Genomic DNA, 10,848 nt, shown 5'->3' on the forward strand with positions numbered 1-10,848 from the left:
TCCTAAGAACATTGAAACAAGTACTCAAAAGCATAGGTTCATTCAATATAATCTGATTATTAAACATAAGGTTAGCGTTCACCTGAGAATGAATTTCCTTCTCCAATTGTTTAGCTCTACTCCTTGTAATTGGACCAGCTATATCAAGTGTAGTTTCATTTGGAGATGAGTGAATGCTAGGAATGTCCTCATTACACCATCTGCCACATCGGACCAAACCAGCGACATGAGACCTCGATCACCTTAAACTACAATATGTGGCATGCGGACTCGGATCCCAGTCAACCACGTGAATGACACAGGGACCAAGGGGCCCACTAGCGGCCCCACTAATTGGACCGTAGCACTCCTGACCCGTGGACCCACTGACTGATAGTGGAACCCACCTGACAGGTTTGACCAGTTAACCGGTGACCGCATTGATCACCAACCTCTGCACCAGACCTAGCTTGATCACGGGCCTAACAACTAACTTGTGGGCCCTCCTAACAGACTCGTGACTCGACTAACACGCAGGGCCCACCGCTAGTGGAGGGATCTAGTTTGACTGTTGTTTGTGCTGACTAGTAGGACCCACCTGATAGTTTGACCGTTAACTGCCCTGACCTTTGATTGTTAACTTAGTCAACACGAATGCCACGTCTACCTGCAATCCTATACTGACCTGACTCGTGGGGTCCACATGCTGATATGCGGATCCCATCTGACCTTGTTGACTAGTCAACTCTAGAAGTTGACTTGGTCAATGATGATATCGGCAGCGCCACTGATGATGTCATCGCTCGCACTTGAACTAACATAGAATATTGTGCTACATGTGTGCTTGTGCTTCTTATTTGGATATTTATTATTCTTATTTGGAGTTCATTTGCAAGTAGAATATCGTTATTTATTTATTTGTATCAGTATAATAGGATTATGGAAGACTCGGATGCCTTCGTCGACCTCGACTCAGAAGCAGAAGATGAAGAAAAGGATCTTGCTCCAGGTTCACACCCATATATATTTTGAATACCTATTAGGCATTGCTTGCTAGACTTGCTACCGCTTTACTTTCTGTTGATGAGATGAACTTGCATGGCCTATTTGTTTACCTGAACTCCTTGCAATCCTATCACACTTGATGAATATATGAGATGCCTTGCTATGCTTTGCATGTGTATGTGTGGATGGGCTGGATAGTCTTGGCGTGTGTGGAGATCCTCTAAGGAGTTGGTGATTAGGGCTTTTAGCAGGGGCGAGCAAAACTTAACCCGATCCTCGGATCGGGGTGCTTGGAGTGTGTGTTTGGGCACACTCTACGGAGTACCTGTGGCGGGTACACTTTTGGTGGATACTTTGGTTGAGGAGCTGGTGGCCCCCTTAATGGGTGCAGTTGCGGACCATTGCGATAGATACGCTTGTGACGATGATGCTTACTTGGGCAAGTAAGGACCGAGTGGGTGTAACTATATTTTGTGGGACTATGTTAAACGTGCACGCCACATACCCCCGTATGGGTGGGGGTTCCAGCCATTCCAAGCTATGCGGTTCCAGGACTGTAGGAGTAGTGTGTTAGGAGAGGGTAGGCCGAACATGCCCATGGAGGATTCGGGGTGCGCCGAGCCCGGTCGTTTATCAACCCTTGTCTTCGAGACTTTCAAAACCAGTTGGCCAGGCTAGAGATTCACAGTCCCGAGTCATTTGTTGCGACGAATGAACCCAATCCCAGGAAAGCAGAATGGTGCCATATTAGCTAGAGAGTCTTGGTTGTGGGATGCATCTCAAGGCGGCGGCCACCATCTTGCAACCTGAGTGGGTACAGGTGTACAAGCTTTGCAGAGTTCAAACTATACGTGTAGCCGCGTTCTCGGTCATGGACAACCCTACGTGTTGTTACTCTTACTAGAGTAGTGTTACTTGATTTCTACCTCCCTCTAGTGGTTACTTCCTGCCTGAGGCAGCTGAGGTGCGAGGAGTAGGAGTTCTCGCACCGATTTGGTAGTTTGCAAGGTGTACATAGACCGGTAACCCGGGATACCGGGATAGCCCAAATCTGGAGATTGGATGATGCTTACTACTCGCTACTTGTGCATAGGAAACCCGAGCCATTCCTTGATACTTTTGTATACTAGTATAGTCCACTTAAAGCTTGCGCATTACGGATGGTGACGTGGACCTGTCCCATTCCTTGGAGGCAGATCATTAGTTGCAGGTCCAAACTTGGAGCTCGAGACCGATCATGAAGGTGCTACGTCGGAAGGGTTGCGTTGCTTCACTCAAGGTTGCCTGTGGTGAAGACCGGAGATGAAGACTTGACGCCCTAGCTACTGCTTTGCAGGATTTCTACTTGTCGTTTAGCCCAAAAGGCTTGTACCATATCGTGATCTGAGTTTTTTTGGATGTAAGTATTCAGTACTCTGTTATCGTTGTATGCAAATGATATTATGTTGGAATGGGTTCTGTATGTGATAGTTGTTGATTCTGGGACTATCACTAAAGTACAGGGAGATGGATTCTCAGAAATGATAATTCGGTTTGTTTCAGTTGGTATCAGAGCCATACTTGACCATAGCATGCGACCCTAGGTTGGTCGTTAGCCTAAGGGTATTTTATACACTCTATTTCATATATACATCCTGGAACTATACTGTGTCTACCCATCTTTCCTTGAAAATCTTCTTTCTTACCTGCGATGATGCAATTTCTCACGTGGACATATACGATCAGGAAGAAGTGATCACAGATAGCAGATAGGAGACCCTGAATCATAGAGTAGAGTCTACCATTTCTGAGATGCCATGAAGTAGTTATATCGATAAGCATGCGAGATCTCATGAGCAATAGGAGTCAGCCATGAGATAGCACTATTTATAATGTATTGAATGCTTGAAAGCCTGGTTCTTAATGATTCTTGTTTGTTCTTATGATTCTTACCCTTGAGTTTAGGATTATATATTAGTAGTTGTTTGCATGTTTGTACCTGACTCCATGTTTAGTAGCTTGAATGCCATCCCAGCTAGTTGAGACCTCCACTAAGTCCAGCACATAAGTGTTTGACCCATGAAACCTTGAAGCAACGAAGAGACGGAGATCAAAGAAAATACTAGAAGAGTAAAGACCTCTGCAAAATGGCAAGTCAGCTATCAGCTACTGAAGCAAGGGGGAGTTCACTCCAGCCTACGAGGCAGACCAAGATTCTGGATAGGCTACCTCATGAACATTGGATTTAAGTTCACCGACTTGCAGAACAACATCAGAAGTTCGGCCCCTCCACAACCTCAAACACTAATGTTCCATTGGAACTAAGTGTTGGTTAAGAATAGTAGGGTGCCTTAGATCAATCCATTGGAATTGGAAAGAAAGAGTAGGAAGTCAGTACTTAGCTTGAAGGACTCACCGTGGAACGAACAACTTTGAGAGATTATACTTGATTGCTTTGTACTACCCTATGTAATTGTATGGACTTGGAAGCACCAATTTGAAAGATGAAGATGAGGTATACAACATTGCCAACAAAGGGCCTCCTCAAGGTTGGAACTAGCCCTAGGGTAGAAACATCAAAGCACATGTCTGCTCAAGCCTACACCCCTTGTCTTACAAATAGAAGTGACAAGATCATGGAGTTAAGATGCAAAAGTATCAGAATCCATGGCATTGCAGATAATACCACAACCTAATGGTGATGCTGTAATTTTTGGATATGGATTGGATGATTAACTCAAGGGATATATGATTTGTGTTACATGAGTTGTCATCTCGGAGGATTACATTGGAATTAGGGTAGTTGCCACACCTACGGATACCCTCTGAACCCATTAGATAAGCAATACAAGTGACACCATCAGAGGACATGCCTGCTGTATTAGTACACTCAAAAAGAATAACTGAAAAATTACTTGGTCAGTGATTGGATTGGGATATGTAGATCATGGTTGACTTGACAATTGGAACATATCCAATATCATAGATATTCTACTAGACACTAACTATTGGATTGAAGAGTGAAGAAGCAACTCCAAGAACTGCAGTACCCAAGTTATCTAATCTAGTAATTGGAACCCCTTGCCCTATTAGAAAGAAGGTAAGATTGAGGTGTGCTAGTGTGAGTCTAAGAGTGGATTACATCTCACTCAATAGCAAATATGATGAAGCATCACAACTTGAAGATTTAAGTATTAGTTGTACAAGAGCAGATGACGAGTGATTCAATGATGGATATAAATAGAGAAGGCCATGAAACGGAGTAATGTGGTGCGATTTGCCAAGGACCACAATTAACAAGAAGGATCAACAAATCCCTAGTCTACCCTCGGATAGGGGAAATAAGGACGCTTGTGGACATTTGGATAAGCAATTATGGTATTTGCCAAAGATCACCTCATCTATCCTAAGATTATTGTAGAGTACCGGTATCATGCAGAAAATTCTCCAAATAAGGTTATGTTGAGAAATTGAATAGTCAGTTTCTCAAGTGCGAGACTTGGATTTAAGAATCTATTCCTCCCCGGACTCACACTACTGAGAGCGTTGTAGATGATCCCTCCAAATTACTGAGTACAATTGACAAATAATTATGTTGGATAATGCTAGCACCCTGGTAAGTATCTCTCTAGATGTGCTAAACCAACAAATGGATTAAGTAGGGGAAACATATGAAAAGTTGGTATGGAATAATGGACGCAAGAACAATTTCTAGGCAAGAAAAGACTTGAGCCACCTTGATAACTATACAAGACCTTGCATTTGAATTAGAAGTTTGAAAGTAGGCATAAAGATGTATACATTCTAAGTGCAAAGATGTTTTAGATGCATTGGGATAGCTAAATAGTAAGAAGTGGACTATTTAATCCTTGGAATGGAGCTATACCAGCCCAATAAGCATGTTACAGAGATGTGACAGTGCTAGATTATTGGAAACCGTTGAGAAGTTTGAATGGATCATGATAAAATGACACTTATCTTCATCCTCAAGATGGACATGTTGATCACACAGGAGTAACCTCAGCAATGAACTAATATAGTCAAAGTAAGGGAAACAAATTGGACTCAAGTATAACCCCCAAATGCCTAGATCGAGGAAGTAAGGCACTGTTATCGCCGTAATTTGACTGGGCCAAAGGGTGGGCCGAGAGCAACATGGGCTGAAGGAAGTCATTGTAACATTCTGCAAATCGGCTTCTGAGCGAACGTGTCAAGGGCCAGGATGGCTGTGTATCTAAGGATAGTTTAAATATAGTAAGTTAGAGATTGTATCGTAATCAGCTAGGATTAGTTAGAAAAGATTAAGTCTCCGGACTATAAATATGTATCGTGAGATTCAATCAATCATCAATCATCCACAATAAACTCTCGGCGCATCGCCACCCCTGTCTAAGGGCTTTCTCCAGGTAATCGACATGCTGCTCCGATCATGTCCTGCATGGTCGGAGCAGCGTTGCGTTTATCTATTTATCCTTGTGTTGCTCGTACTGAAGCGTTTTTTATGGCGAGTAGCACTAGTTATCTTAAACGATTATGATGCTGCAATGATTCTGAACGGTAGATCTATGCTTTGCTTGCTTCTTGTAATCGTTTAGCTATCTTTATGTTCGATCTCGGGCATAGGGGCAGCGCCTTGCTCTGTTATTACTTAGTAAATCTAATCCGTTATGGTAATTCTTTGTGTTACAAAGAATTGGTTTAATATCTGTATGATTAGGCCCTTCAAACGGGTTAAATGTTCCGGCTGCATGTTTGGTGTCTTATGATAACCTGACAAGGGATTGTTCCGGGAATCGACTTATTAGTTGGTTTTTAGGCCTCTTTTTGGGTTAGCGTATTGCTATCTTTCATGTTTGTTAGGCTTAACCACGCGTAGGATGTTCCGGTTATACAGTGAAAGCTTTTACTGTCGTAGATTGAATTAGCTTGGTAATTGCAGAGCATGTTTCTATCTTTTCCATTGGGTTTGTGCGAATGATCGTATGTTTAGTAGATCCGATCTGTTAAACATGGCAATCGACTTCTTCTAGCCGATTCTGATAAGTACCCGAAGGTTCAACTTGTTATCAAGATAGGTCCGACCTAGTACAATGACTCCGTCGGCTTCTTTAGTTGATTTTGAGAGTCATTGTAAGAGCCGATCACGGCTCGGACTAATGTTTAACGTATCTGTGCATGCAGGAAAATAGCTGACAAACGACTTCTACACCTTCCTGATCAGGTATAGGTCAGGTGGCACGCCTAGCACTTCACCAAGTCAGGGCGTGTGCTGGACTCTTGGGCCCTTGACCGAGGGACCGGAGCCCACCAGCAGTCCCAGAAGCCTCCCGGCTCCTCGTGTTGCCTGTCACTGCTCGCCGGTGGGTTTTGACCGACAACACATTCTGGCACGCCTGGTGGGACCAACACATCGAGTACTACATTGACGCATCGACTACATCGACTACTGCGTCGACTTCATCGACTACTTCAGTGACCACTTTGATTACATCGACTGCAGTCGACTACATCATCTTCTTTGGCTTCATCAACTTCCATTGTCCAGATGCCGAACGAGAACCCGATTACTTATGAGGAGTTGTCTGAAGAGCATAAGCAGAGGTATGATGAAATAAAGGCAGCTTTTGAGGCCGATCTCCTCGGCTCGTTTGAGAGGACCCGTCACCACGGCATCAGGTGGAAGGGGTTTTCATCTGAAGGGGCACTCGACGAAGTGGATCTATCTACCCCTTCGGAGGAACGTACTCGGGCTCTCTGTCAGGAGGTCAATTACATGGTGGCTCACTCATTGCATCGACATTCTGAGAGTTTGGTGAATACCCTTGAGCGCGTTGCGCTGCGCGTGGTGCAGGAAATTATGAAACATCAGTACTCTCCAACAGGCCACCAGTGCCTTATGCATTTGCTGCCCCAGAGCAACAGAATTCTCCAGCATATGTCATATACAAGGTGGAAGGTGACCCTGCTGATCACCAATTCTTCAGCGAACCCCCAAGGAGGTGCTGCACGGATATATTTGTGCATACATACCAGATGGTGGTCACCCGGCGCAACTCCCGCAGAGAGCAACTGGAGGAACATCTGTAGTCGATGCTGACAAACAGGCATGGCTGGATGCTTACGCAACGAGGCCGAGTAATGAAGGTACGCACTCGGCCCTAGGAATTCATTCTGTAGATCAGATTAGTGCCATTTTGAGGGATCAATTTGGCATCCTCCGGAGAAGGCGAGCGATCGGCTACACCAATCCATATCCAAGTGACTTCGACTTGATTCCTCTGCTGCCCAAGTATCGGCTACCTGAGTTCACCAAATTCAGCGGAGCAGAAGGATCTAGCTCCATAGAACACGTAAGCCGATATCTAGTGCAGTTGAGGACGATTTCGGTGTCAGATCCATTGCGAGTAAGGTTCTTCTCGCAGTCTCTCACAAGGCCGGCTTTTGGATGGTACACATCACTGGGTCCTGATTCTATCCGCACTTGGAAGCAGCTAGAAGAATAATTCCATGTACAATATCATTCAGAAGCTGCGGAAGCTGGGATTGCTAATTTGGCGCAGGTCCGTCAGAAGCGAGGAGAAACAGTGGCGGAATATATTCAGCATTTCAGGGAAGTCAAGAATCGATGCTACTCGATTCGAATTTCAGAGAAAGAAGCTATTGAATTGGCAATCTTGGGATTAGTGAAACCAGTCAGAGATTTGGTTTTCCAGCTGGAATTTAATTCTCTGGCTCATCTGGTGCAGAAAATGACAATATATGAGCAACGCCATCCAGAGTTGTACCAAGACAAGTTCAAGCGTCAAGTAGTAATGGTTGACGCTGAAGATTCTGAAGACTCTGAGGATGACCCGGAGATTGCAGTCGTGGAGTGGGCACGGGGGGCAAAGCCTGTGTCCTGCAAATGGGTAAAACAACAGGGGCCTTTGAAAGGATTTGATTTTGATGTAAGCAAAGTCGAACAAATATTCGACTTACTCCTGAAAGAGAAGCAATTGAAGTTCCCTGAAGGTTTCAAGATCCCAACAGCCCAGGAGCTTCAGGGGAGATTGTACTGCAAGTGGCATAATTCCTTCACCCACGGTACCGGCGACTGCAAGGAGCTCCGGCGACAGATACAATCGGCCATTGAGCAAGGCCGATTAATTTTGGGGCAGTATGCCATGAAGGTTGATACTCAGCCATTCCCGAACGTAAATATGGTGGAAGGATACGACCGATCAACGCGTCGGCAGCTTGATTTCACGCTGGATATTAACATGGCAAGACATAATCACGTCAACATTCAAGGAGGCAAGAGTCCGATTCCCGCGATCGGCCCCAAAAAGAAGACAGGGACTATATCACCAAAGAGCAAGTGAGGCATGTCAGGAATCAGCGACCAGTTTCTTCTCATCTTCTGAGGATGTACCAGTATCAGTATCAGCAGCGTCTCCAACGCGAAACTGAAGAAGAAGAATATGAGCGACGCACTGGGAAACGCCTCAAAAGGTGAGAGGATGCACGGGACCATTGGCATTGCCCGTTCTTCATATACTGCTGGGATTCTGGCATGAAAAGACTACCTACTCTTGAAGATTGTCCAGAATGCAATTCTCAGAAGCAAGATATGGGAAGCACCTCAGTTTTTCAGCGTTTGTGACCAGAGCAGCCTCGTCGTGAACATGTCGAGACATCACGTGCAGGGGGAGATCTAGAAGATGAAGAAGATAGGTGTCACCAACCACGCTGGTGCCCTGATGGGCTCAACCGGTCTTAGAAGCGGAGGGTGCAGCGGCTGCGCAGCCTGGAAGAAGCCGAGGCCCAGTACTTGGAAACATTAAGGAAGATGCGGCCAGATCTGGCAGAAAAGGTTCACAACCCTCGAAGAGTAGAGAGTTCTTCCAAGAAGGTATGGCGGCCCAAGAAGTCGAAGGCCGATGTGAAGACATCTGCTGATGCACACATGGTGTTTGTTCTCCCTACAGAGTTTCATGCACCAGGCCGTGAAGAAGTATCAGTGGCTCAGCTTGACTTGGGGCCACGACCAGTTATATTCGAGAAGCCCCGAGAAAAGAATTACAGGCACCTGAAAGCCTTATATCTAAAAGGGTACATCAACGGCCAACCTGTCAGCAGGATGCTAGTCGATACAGGAGCAGCGGTCAATATAATGCCATATTCAGTGCTACGCAAGTTGGGGCATTCTGTTGGGGACCTAATCAAAACCAACATCACGTTAAGTGATTTCAACGGACAAACATCAGAGGCGCAAGGAGTCCTCAGCGTGGATCTGACGGTGGGAGGTAAAACTGTCCTTATGTCGTTTTTTGTGGTCAACAGCAAGGGCTCGTACACCGTTCTGCTTGGAAGAGATTGGATTCATGCCAATTGCTGTATCCCATGTACAATGCACCAATGTCTAATTCAATGGGATGGAGATGAAGTAGAAGTGGTCCACGTGGACGATTCTGCTGAAGTTTCACATGCTGCCATGAGTGTTTGGGACGCAGAAGACCAGGAACTAATCTTAGGGATCAGCTTGGAGGGCTGCGACCGCGTACAGGCTACAAAAAACGGGGTGTGGCTAGTCTTATCCACTGGCCTTACAGATTAGATGGGGTGCCGAAGTCAGTTTGCATCAGAAGAACAGGAGAGGCCGATCCCCGCGATCGGCCCCAAAAAATAGAACTTGAGTTGTTTTTATCATTTATGTTACATTCTTTAGTGTATAAAGAGGCCCGTTCAAGTAACCGGCCATATGTTGATTATAAAGAAGCACAAGTTAATGCAAAAAACAAGTCGGCCGATCCCTGCGATCGGCTAAATCCTTCTACTTCATATTCTTTGTTTATTTGCAGTATCGATTTGATGGATGAAGGGAAGCTAGGATACGGGTTTACATCTGCTGACGAGCTGGAAGAAGTCGATATTGGTCCTGGGGATAAGCCACGGCCAACATTTATCAGCAAGAAGTTAAATCCGGAGTTTGAGAGGCGATGATAACATTATTAAGAGAACATATGGATTGTTTTGCCTGGGATTACACAGAGATACCCGGGGTGGATAGAAGTATTGTTGAACATCGACTCCCTCTTAAGCCAGGATTTCGGCCGTTCCAGCAACGAGCACGACAAATGAAGGCCGAAGTCCTAGAAGAAGTCAAGAAAGAAGTCGAGAAGATGATAACAGCAGGCTTCATCAGGCCATGCAGGTATGCCGAGTGGATTTCCAGTATTGTGCCTGTACAGAAGAAGGATGGCCGATGGAGAGTCTGTGTCGACTTCAGAGATCTTAACAGAGCCACACCAAAAGATGAGTATCCGATGCTAGTTGCAGAAACGTTGATCAATGCAGCTGCTGGTCATAAGATGTTGAGTTTTATGGATGGCAACGCTGGTTATAACCAGATTTTCATGGCTCCAGAAGATATTCATAAGACTTCATTCAGAGTACCAGGTGCAGTGGGGTTATTCGAGTACGTGGTTATGACTTTTGGGCTCAAAAATGCCGGTGCTGCATATCAACGGGCCATGAACTACATGTTTCATGATTTAATCGGCAAGCTGGTGGAAATCTATATTCATGAAGGACATTTAGGACATTTAGGAGATCTACGGCAAATTTTGGAACGAACAAGGAAGTTCGGGCTTAGAATGAATCCTAAGAAGTATGCCTTTGGTGTATCGGCCGGTCAGTTCCTGGGTTTCTTGGTTCATGAACGGGGAATTGAGATCGGCCTAAAAAGTCAAGAAGCTGTAAGAACAATGGTGCAACTTACTACGAAGAAGGAGCTCCAACAACTCATTGGCAAGATCAATTTTGTTAGAAGATTCATCTCCAATCTGTCAGGAAGAATTGAACCATTCATGGAGTTGGTGAAAATTAAAGCCAATGACGAGTTCC

The sequence above is a fragment of the Panicum hallii genome, chromosome 4 (genome assembly GCF_002211085.1).
Source record: "Panicum hallii strain FIL2 chromosome 4, PHallii_v3.1, whole genome shotgun sequence".
Classification (NCBI taxonomy): Eukaryota; Viridiplantae; Streptophyta; class Magnoliopsida; order Poales; family Poaceae; genus Panicum; species Panicum hallii.